The 17,507-nt window shown below is 58.6% G+C and overlaps 1 protein-coding gene across 2 annotated transcripts in view; it reads right to left on the bottom strand.

Annotated features, from left to right (window-relative positions):
- SMIM41 (small integral membrane protein 41) overlaps nucleotides 1-17,507 on the bottom strand; it is a 43,876-nt gene that overhangs the window by 2,312 nt on the left and 24,057 nt on the right. Inside the window, exon 2 of one of the 2 annotated variants that reach the window (XR_014233366.1) lies at nucleotides 5,542-8,595. The exons of the other annotated variant lie outside the window; for it this stretch is intronic. The gene's annotated coding sequence lies outside the window, so the exon portion shown is untranslated. Of the gene's footprint in view, nucleotides 1-5,541; nucleotides 8,596-17,507 lie in introns of those variants that run through there. 2 annotated transcript variants of the gene reach the window in all.

The following is a 17,507-nucleotide window of genomic DNA, read 5'->3' as shown; positions in this document are numbered from 1 at the left end:
TGTATGATCTCACTTACATGAGGAATCCAAGAAAAGCAGACTTACAGAAACAGAGAACAGATTGGTGGCTGTTAGAGATGGGGCGGGTAGTTGAGGAAAAAGGAAAGAGAGAAAGAAAGAAAGAAAAAAGGAAAGAAAGAGAAAGGGAGAGAGAGAGAAAGAAAGAAAGGGAAAAAGAAAGGGAGGAAGTGGGGAGGAATTAGAGAGAGAGAAGCAATACCTCCCCCACTTTGATTGGTATATTTTTGTATGATAATAATTTTTTTCAAAGAGAGAAACCTGCCTCTCCCTGTCCCAACTAAGGCACAAGAGTTTGGTGGATATTACCATAGCCACTCAACTTCTGTCCCAAAGAGAGCAAGAAAGAACCAGAACATTCTTGCCGTCTCCTCCTCCCCGCCCCCAGTCCTCCAGCCCTTGACAGGTTTATGGCAGCTGGGGCTCAGCTGAGGCCTAAAAGTCAGGGACCCCCGTGTCATCAGCCCCCATCACCAAGGGATGCGTGCCACTCAGAGCCAGCACTCAGCATTCCCTTGACAAATATTTATTGACGCCTACAGTGTACCAGGCATGTTTTAGGCTCTGGGGAGAGAGCATGAACAAATCTGCCCAAATCCCTGCTCACATGGAGTTTACATTCTCATGGGGAGAGACAGATAAGAAAGAAACGTGTTACAAAAGATATAGTTGGCCAGATGGCAATAATAAATGGTATGGAGAAAAATTAAGTGGCAGTGTGCATAGGGAATATTGGGGGTGGGGGGGGAGTCACAAGAAAATTCAGGGAAAGCCTCACTGAGAAGGAGACATTTCATCAAAACCCAGACAGGAGTGAGGCAGAGAGCCACATGGATGCTTGGGGAAGAGCATTCTAGCAGAGGAAACAGCAAGGGCAAAGGCCCTGAGGCAGGACCCTGCCTGGCATGTCTGAGGACCTGCAAGGAGGCCAGTATAGCAGCAGCAGTGGAGGGACAAGGGGGAGAATGGGAGGAGACTGGTCAAGCTGGGGTCCAGGCTGTGCCCCGGCCTCATGGGCATTACTGGACTCCAGCTTCAACTGAGGGAGACGGAGCGTTTGGGATGGAGAGTCAGATCCTGACTTCTGTGGTAAGAGGCAGAGGACCAGAGCAGAACAGTAAGATCTGGAATTTTCCCAGCCCAATATTTGACAAGAAATAAAAGAGAGAAAGAGTCTTCTCTGCCAGGCTTTCTTTTACCCCATAATTTCCATTTTGGAGAATCAAAGGACAAGCCGTAGGACACCTGCCGCCATTAGAGCCTAAGCTCCTGGAGGCAGGTGCCACCCTGTGTGATGTGCTCACCAATGCACCCAGAGGGTCTCACAAAAGGGCCTGGCATTCAGCGGGTGCTCATTAAAGGTCTATGGAAGAAATGTGCAGGCGTACCGTGAGGGAACCTCCGGAAACCTGTAATAGGCTCCACGGCCAAGGTGTGTGTCAAGGATGGTGCTGGGCACCTAGCAGACATCGCCCCTTTTCAGGAGAGCTTGAGTGCCTTGCCCTGGGTCACCCCGAGGCCGAGTGGGAATCAGACAGCAAATCTGTCTGACTGCAGGGCCCTCGCCCCCTTCTCACTGCCACAGAGGCCCAGCACACCCTGTCAGGCCAATGGGTCACTCCCACCTCCCTCTGGCTCGCCCAGGGCCCTCAAACACCAGCCCAGAAGGCTCCGGGTGGGGGGGGGGGGGGCGTCCCTTTGCCTGTCCCTCTGAGGGTGTGTGAGTCTATGGGTAAGGGGGGTGGGGGTCTGACCCTCCGTGGAGAGGGTGTATTTCTGTCCCACTGGGAATCTGGCCCTCCCGGCACAAGGTCGGTCCTCCGGATCCCACCTCCACCCGCCCTGCTGGTGGGACTGTACCTGTGTTTCAGTCCCGCCCGGCTGGTTCCCATCCCCGCGGGCCTGCCTCGCATCTCCATCCGCGGGCCCCGAGCGCCCCCAGCCGACCGCTGCTCCGCCTGCACGTCCACGGCCAGCAGGAGCCCAAGGGCGTCGGTGCAAAGGGGCGGTGCAATGGGAAGTTCCCCGACACCCAGGAACCACAGGGGAGTCCGATCTTGGATTGAGGGGGGATTGCCTGCCACACGCAGTAAGGGGACAGGGGCACAGAACTCACAGATGCATCCTCCAGGCCCTGGGACTCTCCTGCAGGCTCCCTGGAGCATTTTCCGGGGTATTGGGGGTCTGAGCCTTGAGAGAGGTGGGTAGAGAAGGCCAGGGGGGAGGGGCAGGACCGGGGCTCCCGGGGCCAGACCACACTGGGTCCTCTGCCCCTGCCTGGGACTGAAGAAAACCCAGGCTGATCCCCACCCCCAGCCTTAATCCCTCTTATCCCCTTCGTCTTCCTCTTTTCCAACCCCTTGCCAATCATATCCCTCCCCAAAATGGCTTTCCTTCCAAATCCTCAGAAATCCCAGTGCCATCAACAAGGCCATCGCACATCCCATCTTGGCACTGAGTCAGGAGCTTGAGAAGGGGACAGAAGGTGGGTGAGCAGGAGGGCAAGGTCAGCCTTTGGAGAGGACGACATATGCAGAGGCTCACAGCTGTGTGCAGACGTGAACGCATGTACACAGCATGTGCACGTGTGCACACATGTGCACTCAAGTGTCGTATATGTGAACACATATGCACAGATATGCCGTGGGTACATATGTGAGTCACATGCTCACACACGAGCATTGCATGCACACCTTCATGCCTGGGCACAGGTATCCACACCTACAAGCAGGTGTCCTTAGAGAAACACAGACTGATACAGGTCTGCCATCAAAGCCCACATCTGCACACTTGGGTACACACACAGCCCTCAGTCGATACCCATGTGCACACACGTCTACACATACCTGGAGGAAAACTAGACTCTGGAGTCAGAAAGACCTCAGTTTGAACTCTGGCTTGGCTTTACCACTCTCTTGCTCCGTGATCTTTTGTGTGTGCAGCTTTTCAAAGCCTCAGTGTCTCTGTCTATAAAGTGGGTAATAAGGGTGCCTGTCTATCGGGTTGTAAGGATTAAAGGAGCTAATGAATGGATCAGGCCCGACACGTAGTAAGCGCTCAGCAGTGGCAGCAGACGGACCCCCATCCTCAGGCCTGCGTGTGACGGTGACTATAGGGTAACCAGAAGGGTTCCCGTCTAGGGACGGAGGCAAGGAGGCCCCCAGCACAGGCACGTGCGCGTGCACACACGCCGGGGCTGCTCTGTGTTCCTGCTGCTCGTGCAGGCTGCTTAGCTACAAGCTGCGCTGAGGAGCACGTGGGCCCACACGGGAGACTGGCCCTCCCACCCCAGCCTGTTGGGACAGGGCCTGCCCAGGATTCATTCCTGCATTCCTGCTGCCTGCCCTCTTCCTCTTGGCCACAGACAGTTGGGGTACAAAATGGAGGATTTAGGGAGCCGCTCACCCTCCAATCCACCATAGGCTTTGCCCTGCCCACGGTGAGTTAGGGGTGCTGCAGGGGCCCTCCCTGAGACAGAGGGAGCCTGGGGTCCTCCTTGGGGCTCTCCAGCTTGCCTGACACCCCCTCTCCGTCTCCTCACAAGCCCAAGTCTGCTGAGACTATACACCTGGCGGGGTGAGAGGTGGCAGGCCCTGCCCCCCCACACACACACACACATGCCCCCCCATGGCCTCCTGGGAAAAGGAAGCCGGCCAGTATCCCTGTGAGCTCCTTTCCCAAGGACTCTAAGTCCCCTCATGAAACCCCGCCCCCCAGGCCACTCCCATGGCCACCCTAGTGCCCGGGACCGGTAGGGAGAGGAGCTCCTTAACCTGGGTCCAGAGCAGAGAACAAGCTGGGCTCATAGGCTGGCTGTGAAGACCACACAGCAGGTCACCTCTTGAAAGTGTGCCTTTCCGTCGCCAAACCCCCAAACTATCAGGCCCCAAAGGGATGGCTGGGACTCTTCCCCTTGCCTGTCTTCACCCCCAGGTGGGCAGGAAGCACCTGGCAGGAACCGCTGCCATACTTCATGCAGTGACAGTGGCGTACATACTGCCATACCGCAGACAGTAAGAGCCCCTTTCTTTGGTAAACTGGCCCAAAGATAGCGGGTGCAACCTACCCAGGCCCTTCCCCTTCCAGGTCCCTTCAGAACAGGTCAGGGCCACCTCACACCTCAGGTGTAGGGTTGTATGACAGTAGCACAGGCATCCCAGGGGTGACACCCAGCCACAGAAGTGTAGCCAACCACCTTATTTTACAGATGGAGAGACTGAGGCCCAGAGAGAGGAAGGGCCTTGCTCTAGGCCCGCAGTGGAGCTGGGCCTCCGGACCCCTTGCCACCCTCTTTGGAGACAGCCAGGGCTCTAGCAAATCTCCCACTCAGAGCTTTGCTCTGTGTCCTGGGACTGCCTAACTGGTCAGGTAGAAAGAGAAGGAGGGGATGCACACCCCAATTCAGCTGATATTCTATTGAGAGGAGATGCAGGCTTAAGAAGGCTTCTTCCCAGGGCCTGGCCTTAGGGCTGACAGGAGTATCAGTGCCCAGACAGGGTCCCTTCTGGAATTCCAGGGGCCTAGAGCATGCCAGAATGAAGGGGTCACTGGTGTGACCACAAACAGGCCTGGGGTTGGAAAGGGGGACCCTGAACATATTCTGAGACCCACACCCTCTCCACCACTGCGGCTTTGCAGTTGTAAACCCCAAAAAATGTGGAGTAAGAAAACGGAAAAAGAGCACTGGACTGGGAATTAGGGGCTCTGGGTCTGGTCCTGTTTCTGTCACTAACTCATGGGGGGAAGTTGAGCCTCAGTTTACCCATCTGTCAACTGGCAATGGGATTTGTGCTCTCCCTGCTTCCACCACCCCACACTGCCAGAGCCTGTCCCTCTGCGATGGGATGGGGTGCAGGGGACCGTGAGGCCCCTCCCTGAGGAGTCTTGCCCCGGAGGAGCTGCCAGTCTGACTGGGGAGGTGGGCAGGGGCGTTCTTTACTGTCCCCGGCCACTGTCCATGAGCCTCTCCTATGGGTCAGGGCTCACGACAGTACTGGGAGGTAGGGTCATCGCTCTCTTTTACAGATGAGCAAACTGAGCCCAGAGCCGGGACTCCAGCACAGCTCTGGCTGCCTCCAGCAGGACAAGGGGGAGGCCACCGGAGAAGGGTGGCCCAGGGCCCTAGCCACCCACCATCAGAGCAGGTGTGTCATGCCACTGCGGGCAGGGGGTCCCCTGGGCCCGGAAACTCAGGAACTCGGGATCTGTGTCTCCCGCACCGTTCCGCGCCCACCCCCACGGCGCACGACGGGGACAGGACCCGGTGTGGCGCCAGGTTCTGGGGAGGGGCTCGGAAACCTGGTGTCCGCCCGCCCGCGGGTCGGCGTGCCTGGGCAGGGAAGCGGCTTGGGGCCGCCCGGGCCGGACGGGACACGACGCGGGCGGCGACGCCACATCTGAGCCCCGCCGCCTTCGGGGGCGCCCCGCCCGGGGCAGGGGAGGAGGAACTTCCCAAAGCCGGTCGGGCCCCGCCCCCTGCCGGCCGCCGCAGGTGGATGCAGGTCCGGGAGACGGCGCCGCCTCTCGGGTCCCACTACCCCAGATCAGTCACTCATCAAACACTTCCTGCCTGGGGCTGAGGCTGGGGGTCCTGCAGAGGGGAAAGCCAGAGCCTGGTAGAGAGGCCTTGCCTTCTACCATCTTTGACCTGCCAAGCCTCTCAACCAGCCCGGCAACACCCAACACACCCTAGGCCACACCCAACACACCCTAGGCCACACCCCGCAGCCAGGCTGCAGAAGTGGCCTCCAGTTTCTGGACTCCCCTTGCCCAGAAAGTGGGCAGAGCTGGAGCCCCCTCTTCCTGACTCCGAGCTGCTCTCACACCCTCCAAGCACACGTGTCATGCTACCCTTGATGTCCACCCCTCCTCCTGCCTACAACCCAGCCGGCAATGTCCACCCAGTCTTTGCCTGCCTGCTCTAAGACCCCTCAAATACAAACAGCAAAATGCTTATGTAGGGGCTTCCCTGGTGGCGCAGTGGCTGAGAATCTGCCAGCCAGTGCAGGGGACACGGGTTCGAGCCCTGGTCTGGGAAGATCCCACATGCCGCGGAGCAACTGGGCCCGTGAGCCACAACCACTGAGCCTGCGCGTCTGGAGCCTGTGCTCCACAACAAGAGAGGCCGCGATGGTGAGAGGCCCGCGCACCGCGATGAAGAGTGGCCCCCGCTTGCCACAACTAGAGAAAGCCCTCGCACAGAAACGAAGACCCAACACAGTCATAAATAAATAAATGCTTATGTAGCAATTACTATGGGCGAACACTGTTCTTCCTGCTTTATAAACATCATACATTTAACAAGCCTGCCCAGAACAAACGCTGCACCGCCCCTGCCACACACACACACACACACACACACATATTTTGTGCCTGTCAGTAACTCCATGTTCCCAGGTCTGGGCTCATGTGGCTTTCCTATTCCCCCCCACCCCACCCCGTGCTGGCTGCTGTGCTTCAGAACATTGAGCACTGCCTGTCCTTCCCTCCGCTGAAGCCCCCTCCCCCACCACTGTGCCCCGTCCTCAGGCAGCTCTGTGGGCAGCAGGCGCTGGGGAAGGAACAGAGACTCTAGTCCCAGCCACTATGCACTGCTGTGCGACCCAGGGCAGCACAGGACCCTCTCTACGCCTCAGGTTTCTGAGCTGCGGGAAGAGGTCATTTCTTAAGGCCATGTCAGACCCCATACCAATGTGGGGTTTTGTATACAGTAAGTGCTCACTAAATGCATGAACAGCTGTTCACAGATTGTGACCCTGCTCTCAGCCCCGCTTTGAGTCCAGGACCTGGGAAGAACCGTGCCCTCTGCCTCCCGTGCCCTGGCCTTCCTGGCTTCTAGAACTTCCTGATAGATCCTGGTCCAGGCCCAGAGGAGTCCATGACAGGAGGGGTGATAATCTGTGAACAGGCCTGGCAGCCTCCTCCTCCCTCTAACCCTCTTCAGGGCCTGGCACCAGCATACAGGCCAGAAGAGAAAGATAGTCCAAGTTCACATGTGTTCAGAATCCCCCATTAGAGCACCATGAACCAAAGGTCCCTGTGGGTTGGACCTACAGGGTCTACCCTGGAGTTTCCCATCTGTAAAATCAGGAAGAGTCAGCTGATCATGGTTTTCAGCATGGACTTGAAGAGCTGCCCTTAACAAGCTCGTAACACTTATTGAGCACCGACTGGTGACAGGCACTGCCCAAGGCACTGGAAAGACAGGCTGCTGCGGGACGCAGAGAAGATGCTGGCAACCAGCTCAGATGCAGAGGCAAGGACAGAACCTGAGGCAGCAGGTTCTCTTCCTGGAGAGGGGAGCATGCACAAGGTGTGGAAGGCGAGGGCAGGGCCAGCTGGCTGGGGAGCGGCAAGGAGAAGGGCATCCCTGTGGGAATTCAGAACGGAGCCTCGGGTTTCCGCAAACCCCACAGGTGGAGGACAGGAGACAGTCCTGACCTCCAACTCACTGTGGCCTGAGCGCCGGACAGTCACATCCTCCAGCGGACAGGACAAGAAAAGAGGGGGTTAAACACACAGCAGAAGGGACCAGAGCCAGGCACCAGGCAGATCTTCCTGCTAGAACTGTCTGAATTCCAAACTGGCAAGAGACTGAGGGGTTCCCTGATGCCCAGGGCTTTCAAGAAGGGGTGTCACCAAGAGGCTTCAGGAGGGTCCTTTCTTTAGAGGGCTGGGGGCAGACCTCTCAGGGCCGCTCCACGCAGGGGAGGCTGGGAATAGGACAGCAAGTTTCAGCCATCCTCACATGTCTGGCCTTGTTTTCTTCACACAACAGAAGTTACTTCGTCAGCTTCCTGGAAAACCTCTGTGCAATCACTGATGGAGAAGCCCTGCCCCAGGCCTCTCTCTCTCTCTCTCTCTCTCTCCTCCACCCTCTGTTCTGACGCAGGAGCACAGACCCGATCGCTCCCAGCACAGGCTTGGGACCTGGCCCTCACCCTGTCCTCTCCCAGCTGGGCCATCAAGATGCACTCACCAGCACAAAACCCAATGCACCCCCAGGCCCAGGCCCAGGCCCAGCCAGACGGGGAGGCAGCGGGGAGAGCACACAGCCTGTGCCCAGGAAACGGGGTGGGGCTGGGGGTCAGGAGTCCCGGGCTCTAGTCCCAGCTCTGGGCCTCAGTTCCCCAAGCTGCACAGTGAGGGGCTGAACTAGATAATATCCAAGGATACTCCCAGCTCCAACTGTTCTAGGACCAACAGGAAGACACAGTCCCTTCCTTCACTGCGCCCACAAGGAGGCCAGGGCCAGAGCAGGGGCTGCTTCCAGACTCTACCCCCACCACGCTGTGTAACCTCTCTGTTGAACTCACTTGCCAAAGTGTCCTGGCAGAGGGGCTGTTGCTAGGGTCAGATGAGATAATGCTGGAAAACTGCACTGGGAGCATGGAGTCGGCCCTCTCACCTTTCGTCTCCAGGGTGAAATTCCAAGATGGTGCATCTGGCACACACAGGATGACTGGCACAGGAAGATACAAAACACATTGTACTCAAGGGCTGGGGAGAGTATGGCCAGGAGGTAGGCTGGGGGCTTCCAGGGAAGGTCTGCTTCTCAAGGGAGGCTCTGGTCGGGAGCTGGAGATGCGAGCATTACAGACAGGGAGACGGGTTTAAGGAGGGGGCACCTGCTTCCTCAGGCCGTCTCCACCGAGCCCCCTCGCTGGGAATTAGGCAGGCTGAGCCAGACCACCCCACCTGGAGAACTGACCAGGAGAACTGCCCTGCGACCCCAGCTCCCTTGAACAGAGAGGGCGGCCCTTGCCAAGGGAGCCCAGCAAAGGCTCCTGGGCTTGGAGAAGGGAGCCAGGGCTGTGCGGTGTGGCCTTGGCCTGTTAAGAGTCTATAAGTGAAGGGACACTCCATGGGGCTTAAGATCCTTGGGGGAATTCACGACCCCTAGCCCACCTCCCTAAATGTGCAGAGGAGGAAACTGAGACTTGGAAAGGAGAGCTCACTTAGCCAAGGTCACAAAGCAGCGAGCTCCCTCTCTGAGCCCTGACTGCCTTTTCTGCCTCCCAGGTGGGGAGGGCCAGGTCTCCCCAACTCCAGGTGCCCTTACCCGGGTCTGGGGCAAGTGTCAGTGTCTCCATGGAGACCGGGGGGGGGCATTGTTGGGCTCAAGGCCAGGACTGGGATACTGCAGAAGCCAGCTTCTTCCTGAAAAGGGCGGGGAGGCCCGAAAGCAGGGAGATAGCCTGGCCTCCACCTGGCAGACAGCATTTGTTACCTTGTAAGGTACTTTCTCTTCTCCCTCAAACAGCTTCTGACCGAACTAGGTGGGGCTGTGTGTGGAGGAGGTGAGGCTTGTTCTTGGAGCCGCGCCTACTTACCCACCCAAGGACACCTGAATAGCCCTCCCTGGGAGCAGCAGGGTCCAGAGCAGCCCCCTAGCCTGTCAGAGAAAGGCAAACAACATACAGGCACATCTGAGGACCCAAGCCTGGCCTGGGAACCACGATCCCTGGGTTCCCACCCTCGCCCCTCTGGGAGGGGTTGTCTACCTGCGCTTAACCTGCGCTGCTTCCCCCTCACCTCTGATTTACAGCCAATCTGGCTCTCCTGCCCTCTCACACTCACACCCAGACATACACACAGCACCTGCAGGGGGAGGTGGGGGGCAGGAGGCAGGAGGCTGTGTGGAAACCGCACTTGCTATCCTTCCCTGAGGGCAGTGAGGCCTGGTTCCCCAAGGAGGGAGCTGCCCATCAGGGTCCCAGGGCCTCCTGCCTCTTGCCCAGAGGAAGCAGGCTGGGCACTGCCCAGGAGTCCAGCAGGGCCATGTCTGTCTCCGTCTTCGGAGGCATGGAGGGATCCAGGACCCAGGGCCGGTGGCCGGGAGGGGCAACAGGGTCGCTCACTCACCGGACCCTGTGGGGCCCCTGCCTGACTCTGAGTGAGGAGTGGTGTCCAGGGGTCCCAGTGACAAACTGGACTGAAGTGGAGGACCGGGGCCAGGCCACCATCACTGATGTCCCACACCTGGCACAGGGCAGGCCACACTGAACACCTGATGAGGGGCTTTAAGGCCGGCTGGTCACTCACTAGCTATGTGACTTTGGGCAACTATGAGCCTCCTTAAGCCCTGGTTTTGTCTCTGTAAAGTGGGAGTGATAGTTTCCTCCTCCCGGAGTTGTTGACAGTTTGGACAGTAGCACATGATGGCCTGCAAATGGCCTTTACTGGGCAGCTGAGGAAGGGTCAGTGTGCTCCCCAGGGTCTCTGGCTGTGTCTGTGGACACCAAACCATTTCAGCCCCTCCAGGCCCTAACCGGAGGGAGCTCCAGGGGTACAGGGCAGTTGGTCACCGAGGAACACCTCAGGAGGGGCTCACAGCACCACCGGGGAAAAAGCACTGAGGACAGGGCCCATGCCAGGCAGGCCCCTCTGCCCCCAGGTCGGCATATCCTGGCCCCAGTGCCATCTGTGCACACAACTGTGTGTGTGTGTGTGTCCAAAGTGCCGCCAGGCCCCCTGGGCCACACCCTGGTGACTCAGGGCTATGGCATGCACCCCGCCCAGCCAGGGGGAAAACAAAGCCACCAACTCAGGGCCTCAGCATCCAGGCTGAGTCACACGCAAACACACCCAGCCAGGTGCCCCCATGCCTCCCAGGCTGGTCCCACCCCAAGGGATCTGCAGTGGAGAGCAGAGGCAGCCTCTCACACTGACGAGGGAGGGAGGGGGGTTGGCGTCAGGGGTTAGGGTTAGGGGTATGCCCGGGCGCAGCTGACTGACAGGTGCCTGACTGACAGACAGGTCTCAGGTCTAGACCAGGGCCATCAGCCCACCTCTGGGCCCCCAGACTTCACTCACCCCAGGCAGCAGAGTCACAGGCCTGACCCTGGGACCCCAAGTCTGGCCCTGAAATGTGTGGGAATTGTGACAAGGTGAGACGGCCAGGCCTTCCAACTACCGCTCTGGTTAAGGCCGGGTGAGGAGTGGTTTCCCCACCTGAGCCTGGGAGTCAGGGTGGTCAGGAGAGGGGCCAGGGCTCACCCTGATAAGACCCTCCATCTCCCTGACCACCAGTGGCTCAAAGAAGGAGCAAAGGTTCCCAGACAAGTGTCCAGAGTGAGAGAAGAGGCCCAGGCAGGAGGGCAGGGAGCAGGTGGGTGGCCTTCACTGGCAGGGAGGAGCCCCAAACCCCAGGCCAGCCTGGGGTGGCATGGGGCCCCTGCTTCAGCTAATACCCAGGCCCTAGAGAGTCCAGGGCTCAGCTGCAGAATGCCACCTCCTTGGGTCCCCGCCTGAGCACAGACGGTGGAGGGGGTCCTGCCACCATCTGGGGCCAGAGCATCCAGTCTCCAGCCGAGGCCTTAGCCGAGAGCAGCCCACCAAAAAGGGAGAGGACAGACCCAGCAGGACACCACAGGGCAGACAACCAGATCCCTAAGACCCTCAACCAGCTGCGACCATGCCCGACCCTAACACAGAAACCCTGACCCCAACCCAACCCAAACTAACCCCAAACTGTGCACGACGCTCACCTGGGCTTGCCCCACCCCCATCCTGAACCCATAGCCGGATCTGGCACTGCACTAACCCCAACCCTAAGGCCAAGTCTGAACCGTACCCAACCTTACCCTGAATCAACTTCACTCCAAACCCGGGTGCTTCCCTATGCCCAAACCTTACCCCATTCGCAAAACTCAGCCCTAAAGCAATCCCATCCCAAACCCCAGCTCTGACCTGCACCCACTCTCAGACTTTTGCCCAAAATTCCAATGTCAGCCCAACTGCAGCCCCAAACCTACAACATTCCTCCAAACGCTGCCTTCCCAGGCCCTCCCTTAATCCTAACCCGTATTCCACATCCCAGTAGACCCCACGCCCTGTCTCTACTCTCACCACTGACCCTACCCCAAGATCCCCAAACCCCAAGCTCCCCACAAGCCCACTTCTACCCCACCCACCCCCATTGAGCCCACCCTGTGTCCATTTTCTGACAATCAGAGACCTCTGCTGAGCCCTGGAGTGTCAGGTGGGGCATAGATCCAGGGTAGTGGGTCAGGTCCCACATGCCCAGGCTGCGAGTTGAGGTAAAAGGGCAGGGGCTGTGGACAGGACATGCCCCCAGTAAGAACGGCAAGCACTCTGCCAGTACCATGAGCCCTGCACCCAGTGGCCCCATGTGAGGACTTGTATGGGGTGGGGAGGGTGTCATTCAGACTCTGGGCCTGCACTAGCATGCCTGTCCTCCCAGCTGAGGTGGGAGTTCCACTCAGGGCAGTCCAGGGGCCCACTGTGCCCACCCGGCCCAGAAACCCACCACAGTACAGCCCCCAGCCCACTCCTCTACCCCAGACCCTGGGGTACCCACACCTCGGGGGAGGGAGTCAAACCCAGGCCCCTGAGACTTGTGCCAGCACTCCCCAGGGGGCCCCAGCACCCCTACCCCCTGTCCCTGGTCTATAGGCCCAGTAGGCTGAGCTCAAGGCCCTCCCTCTGCAGTCTGGGGGAGAGGGAGCAGGGATGTCTGGCTGGTATCAGCCGCTACCTCCTGCCCCCAGGCCCAGGCTGCATTCCCAGCAAGCCAGGACCTGCCACTGGGTAAACAAGCCACGCTCAGCACCCTCTTCCGCTGTCCTCCCAGACTCCAAGGCAGCTGCTGCAGCCAGATGAGAAGCTCTCTCCCTCCGCTCTAGCCTGGGGGCTTCATGCTGCAGTTTCTGTCACGAGACTCCCCAGGACTCCTCTCAAGCAGGCCCAAGCACCCCAAACTCCTCAGGCCGCCACAGCCTTCTCTCACCCACTCAGCCCTGCACCCCAGGGACCCTGTACCCATGGCAGCAGCATGATCCTGAGTGGGTCCTTTCCTTAGCCTGCCACTCTCTGTCAGAAGACCTGGCCCTTAGTGGGACAGTCAGGAGCTGCGGCTTCATGCCCCCCACCATAGTGGGCAAGGGAGACCCTGAGAGGCCGTAACTCATCACACCTCACCTAGGAGGGTTAGGGGGTAAATTGCCTTGCCCCACCTCAGGCCTCAGCCAGTCCAGGGCTCGCTCCAGAAGCCTGGATAAGCGTATGGGGCCTCTGGAAGCAGTGGGAGCTAGAAGATGCAGGGGACTCAGGGATGGGGAAGGCAGGACCAGGCCCCCGGGACAGGGCCTCCCCAGACCTCGGCCCTGGAAGTTCTTGCAGTCATCCAACCTGATTCCCTACAACGCAGTCCAAGGGGAGAAGGAGCTTTTCCTCCTCTCCGTCGCTCCGGGCACCAGTCAGGTCTGGACCCAGGCGCCTCTGGCCTGGTGCCCACTCTTCCCCACCCCTGCTGCTCTCACTGGCCCTGACCCTGCCGCTCCCATGCTTAGCAGAGGGACCCAGCCCTCCCTCGTCTGGGGGTCCGGGCTGCCCAGAGTCTCCCCACAGCTCCGCTGCTGCCCGTGGAATTCACGGCAGGACTCCCACAGAGTGTCAACCCACCCATCCCAGCAACCAGACCCCTGCTGCTCTCCACCTGCCCCTGCCCGGGCCACGCTGGCCCCTTACGCTCTCCAGAGAGGCCGTGTGGTGTCAGCCTCCTGGCTTCGCTCAGCTGCCCCACAGCCTGGAAAGCCCTCCCCTCCACTTCCACACAGGAAGCAAACCCTATCTGTCCCTCAAGCACCAGCTCAAAGGCAGCCAGGACTCCTCTCAAGCAGGCCCATCTCCTGCCTGCCGCGCCAGGGACGGAAAGCTGTGGCCGGATGGTCTGTGCCCTTGGGAAGCAGGAGATCAGGGGTGGCAAAGACCCATCACAAAGCTGCAGGACAGGGGAGGTGGACGTGCCCTCAGAGACAGAGCACAGTGGTCTGGGCCTGGGCTTCCCGGAAGGGGACTCCTCTTGGAGGAGATGGGGCTGTGATTTCACGGTGGTCTTGTCTGACACCTCCATCCCTCCGCAACCGGCTTCAGGCCACTGGGTGGCAGCTGGGGGCTAGTGCTTCCCACCTGGAGCTCCAGTTCTCACGACAGTTTTGTGACATTGATGTTACTGTCCCCATTTTACTTACTGGGACACTGAGGCTACAACAAGTTAAGTGACTGCCTACATGGCAGAGTGGGAATTAGATCTCAAAGCCCACCCTCCAAAGAACTAAAGACTTGCCACAAGTGGGTGTGAAGGTAGGGTCCCCTGGGGAAGGGCCAGGAGGGTGGCAGAGCCAAGGCCAGACTTTCACCTAAGTCGTTGAAACCCTACAGCAGGGTCCCCGAGCCTGGGGGAGCAGCCGGTACCCCAGGGCACCTCCACAGCCGGAAAGCGACTGATGCCCTGCCCGCTCCCCCGCCCCACATTCCAAGTGTCGTGAGCAAACCCAGCACCGCAGTCCGTGCACCGCGGAACGCACCCACACACCTCAAACCTGCCCCCGCTTTCGCCCCCACTGTCCACATGCAGACCAACCAGACCGGCTGCGCCGCCACCGAGAGAGGTTCCAGAGTCTCCCCGCCCCCACTCGGAGCCGGCGTGAAAATATTCCGTGGCGCACTAGCGCCCCCAGCTGACCATTGTGGGACAGGCAGGGCACAGGGACCCAATCCAGGCACCAGGCCAGAAGGAGGAGTCCTGCGTGCCCCAGGATCCCTGCCCGCCCACCATTCCTCGACCTCCCTGAGCGCCCAGGGTCAATTCGGAGGGGGTGAGCCAGGAGCAGAGGAGAGGAAAGGGCGGGCCTGGGGACCGCATTAGCACAAACATGGAGGGGAGAACAGCAGGGCCTGAGGCTAATGGGTGGCTGGAGTGTGGGTTTCTGCCTTGGACTTGGTGATGGATCAGGCCCGGGCTGGAGAAGGGAGAGTCGAATGGGCCTCCCAGATTTCTGGCACCGGCTGGATGATGATCAGAGCTACAGGTGAGAACAGGTCTGGGACAGTGGCTGAAGGACTTGTCTTGGTCATGTAGGCCTTGAGGGACCTGAGCGACATCCTGTGGAGACCAGCAGGAAGTGGGCTGGAGAGTCCGTGGACATGGCAGGAAGGCAGGGACATTCATTACAGCGCTGGTCCCCTCTCTGGCTTCTGACCCATCCTTGGGCAAGTCTCTCAGTGGGTTTGGTGTGGATTAGCTGCTCCTAGGGTCCCTAGATGCTGCAATACCACCGTGGGCAAGCCTGATCCCTCCCTTCATGGAGCTTACATTCCATTCGGGGGGAAAAGGACAGTAAACAAATATGTACAACATTGTTGGGGTCACTTCATGGGTGTGAAACCCACGCAGTCACCCAGGGCCCCACACTTGGTTTAACGCTCTGCTGCCACTGTCTTGGAATTCTCAATAATTTTTTAACAAGGTGCCCACGTGTTCCTTTTGCATTGAGCCTGCAAATTACGTAAGCAGTCCTAAACATAGTATGTTCGATGGTCGTTGCCATGGAGAAAAATGAAACAGGAAAAGGGAATGGGGGTGACAAGGAGGAGGGATGATAAATTTAAATAAGGTTTCATCCAAAAGCGATGGTTAGTGAAGACTTGGATGAGGTGACGGAGCCAACCAAACGGCTGTCTGGCTGAGGACAGGTCAAGGGCGGAGGGCAGAGGTGGGACGTGGCTGGGGTGTGAGGAGAGGCAGGAGGCCAGGGTGGCCAGAGAGAGGTGATGGAGAGAGGGCTGCTAGGAGGTGAGGCCCGAGAGGCCCCCGGGCTAGTCACTCAGGACTTGGCTTTACTGTGAGAGACAGGAAGATACAGGAGACTGGTGACCAGGGTGCTGACGTGATCTGACTTGAGGACGTACCAAGAGCCTCCTGCTGCCACGTAGAGGAAAGCCTGCGGGGCAAGGGCAGAAGCAGGAGACCACTCTAACACTTTACTGGGATCCCCGTTACTTTTCTGTGTCCCCAGTAGACCTGATGGACTAGGGGTGGGGAAGGGGAGTAGAGGCCTCGGGGCTGATGCCCAGGTGTCTGGTGTGGGCAACCAGGTGGGCGGAGGAGCCATTCCACAAACCAAGACGGGGACCATCACAAGAGGGCAGGGCCGGTGGGGAGATGAGAGGCCATGGCTGCAACTTTCACCTCCGAAGCTGACCGCAGGCCCAGCCGGGGTCAGGGGTCCACCCACAGACACCCACCCCCCACCCACCCTCGAGCTCATCTGTTCCTAGATGCTGTGGGCAGTATAAAAACCTGGCCCTGCCCCTCCCTTCTCTCCCCTCTCCCTGACCCCTCCCACCCTTGACGAGGGAGCTTCTCCTGTTCCTCTCGGACCTCCCCAGCTCTTCCTGTCTCTCTTACAACCTCAGGGAGGTGAGGGCTCCAGCAATAGTTAACTTGCATTTCACTTAGAAACGTGACCAGCAGGCAGGGCCACCAAATCCAGCCTTCAACCAGGGTCCCCTCTGCTGCATCCTGTGTAGCAGGTGCCCTCTGCTTTCATATCTCCAGGGCCCAGGAGCTCACTCTCTCACCAGGAAGCCCAGCCCATGCTTGGACAGCTCAACCAGCCACCATTCACCTCCCTGTTAGTCCCTGCCTGGTCTTCTCTGAAGCCACGTGGAACACAGCGGCTCCCTCCTCCGTGAGATGCGGGCAGGGGGAGACAGAAATGGCTTACTAAGCACCTGCTCTGTGCCAGGCACTTGGGGTGCAGAGGCAAGCAGCGTGCTAGGTTCCTTGCCCTTAGGTCACGTGACAAGTCCCTGCAATACAAATTGAAAAGGAAAAGAACAGCGAATTTTATCGAGCACTTAACTATGTGCCAGACAATATTCCAGTGCACTTTATGTGTAATAAAATCATTTAGTTGTCCCAAAAGCCCTCAAAGCTGGGCTCTGTTAATTATATTCACCTATGCATTGGCCCAAAGTCCTGCAGACACTATGGTGAACCAGAGTTCATGCTCAGAGGAGCAGGCTGCTGGAGTTAGCAACTAACTGCCTGTTTTAAGTGCTGGCCAGAGTTTCGCTTCTCAGTTTAAAGGGTTTCTCTCTTCCATCATCTCCAAAATACAAAATGCCTCTTCTCCCGAGAATGGCCCGCGCAGGTGGGAAGGGGCACAGTCCTCTGGCGCCATCTAGGGGCAGAAACATGCATTGCAGAGGTTTAAGTGCCGCCGAGGTGGGCGCCCCCGCCTGGTAGGGACCCAGAGGGACTAACTGCAAAAAAAATCCTATTAGGACGTCAGGCACCTCCCACCTCCCACCACGTGGGTGTGGTTCAGCACTGTAATGATGACTGCACACCTGCTTCATCTAGTTGCCAATCAGAAGACGGCTCCCTGCAGAACTGTGTCCCTAAAACATTATTGTTTCTTTGGGGGGGGGGGGATCCCAAGCCCTTTTTATATGAACACAGGTGACTTTAAGTTCTGCAATCTGATGCTCTGACAGACGGCTTCATACAGTCCCTGAGCACTGTTAGATTGTCCCTGATTCTGGAGTTAGGTAGACTTGAAACAGAGACCTTACTGGGGGATGCATGTAAGGGGGTATCACTCACAATACTGGCAACATTCTTTTCCTTAGGATGGGGGTGGGTACATGGATATTCATTTTATTATTTGTTAAACTTT

This window comes from Balaenoptera borealis (genome assembly GCF_965194805.1).
Source record: "Balaenoptera borealis genome assembly, chromosome: 13".
Classification (NCBI taxonomy): Eukaryota; Metazoa; Chordata; class Mammalia; order Artiodactyla; family Balaenopteridae; genus Balaenoptera; species Balaenoptera borealis.
Note: the sequence above shows the minus strand (reverse complement) of the source record. Positions and strands in the feature narration are given on the sequence as shown.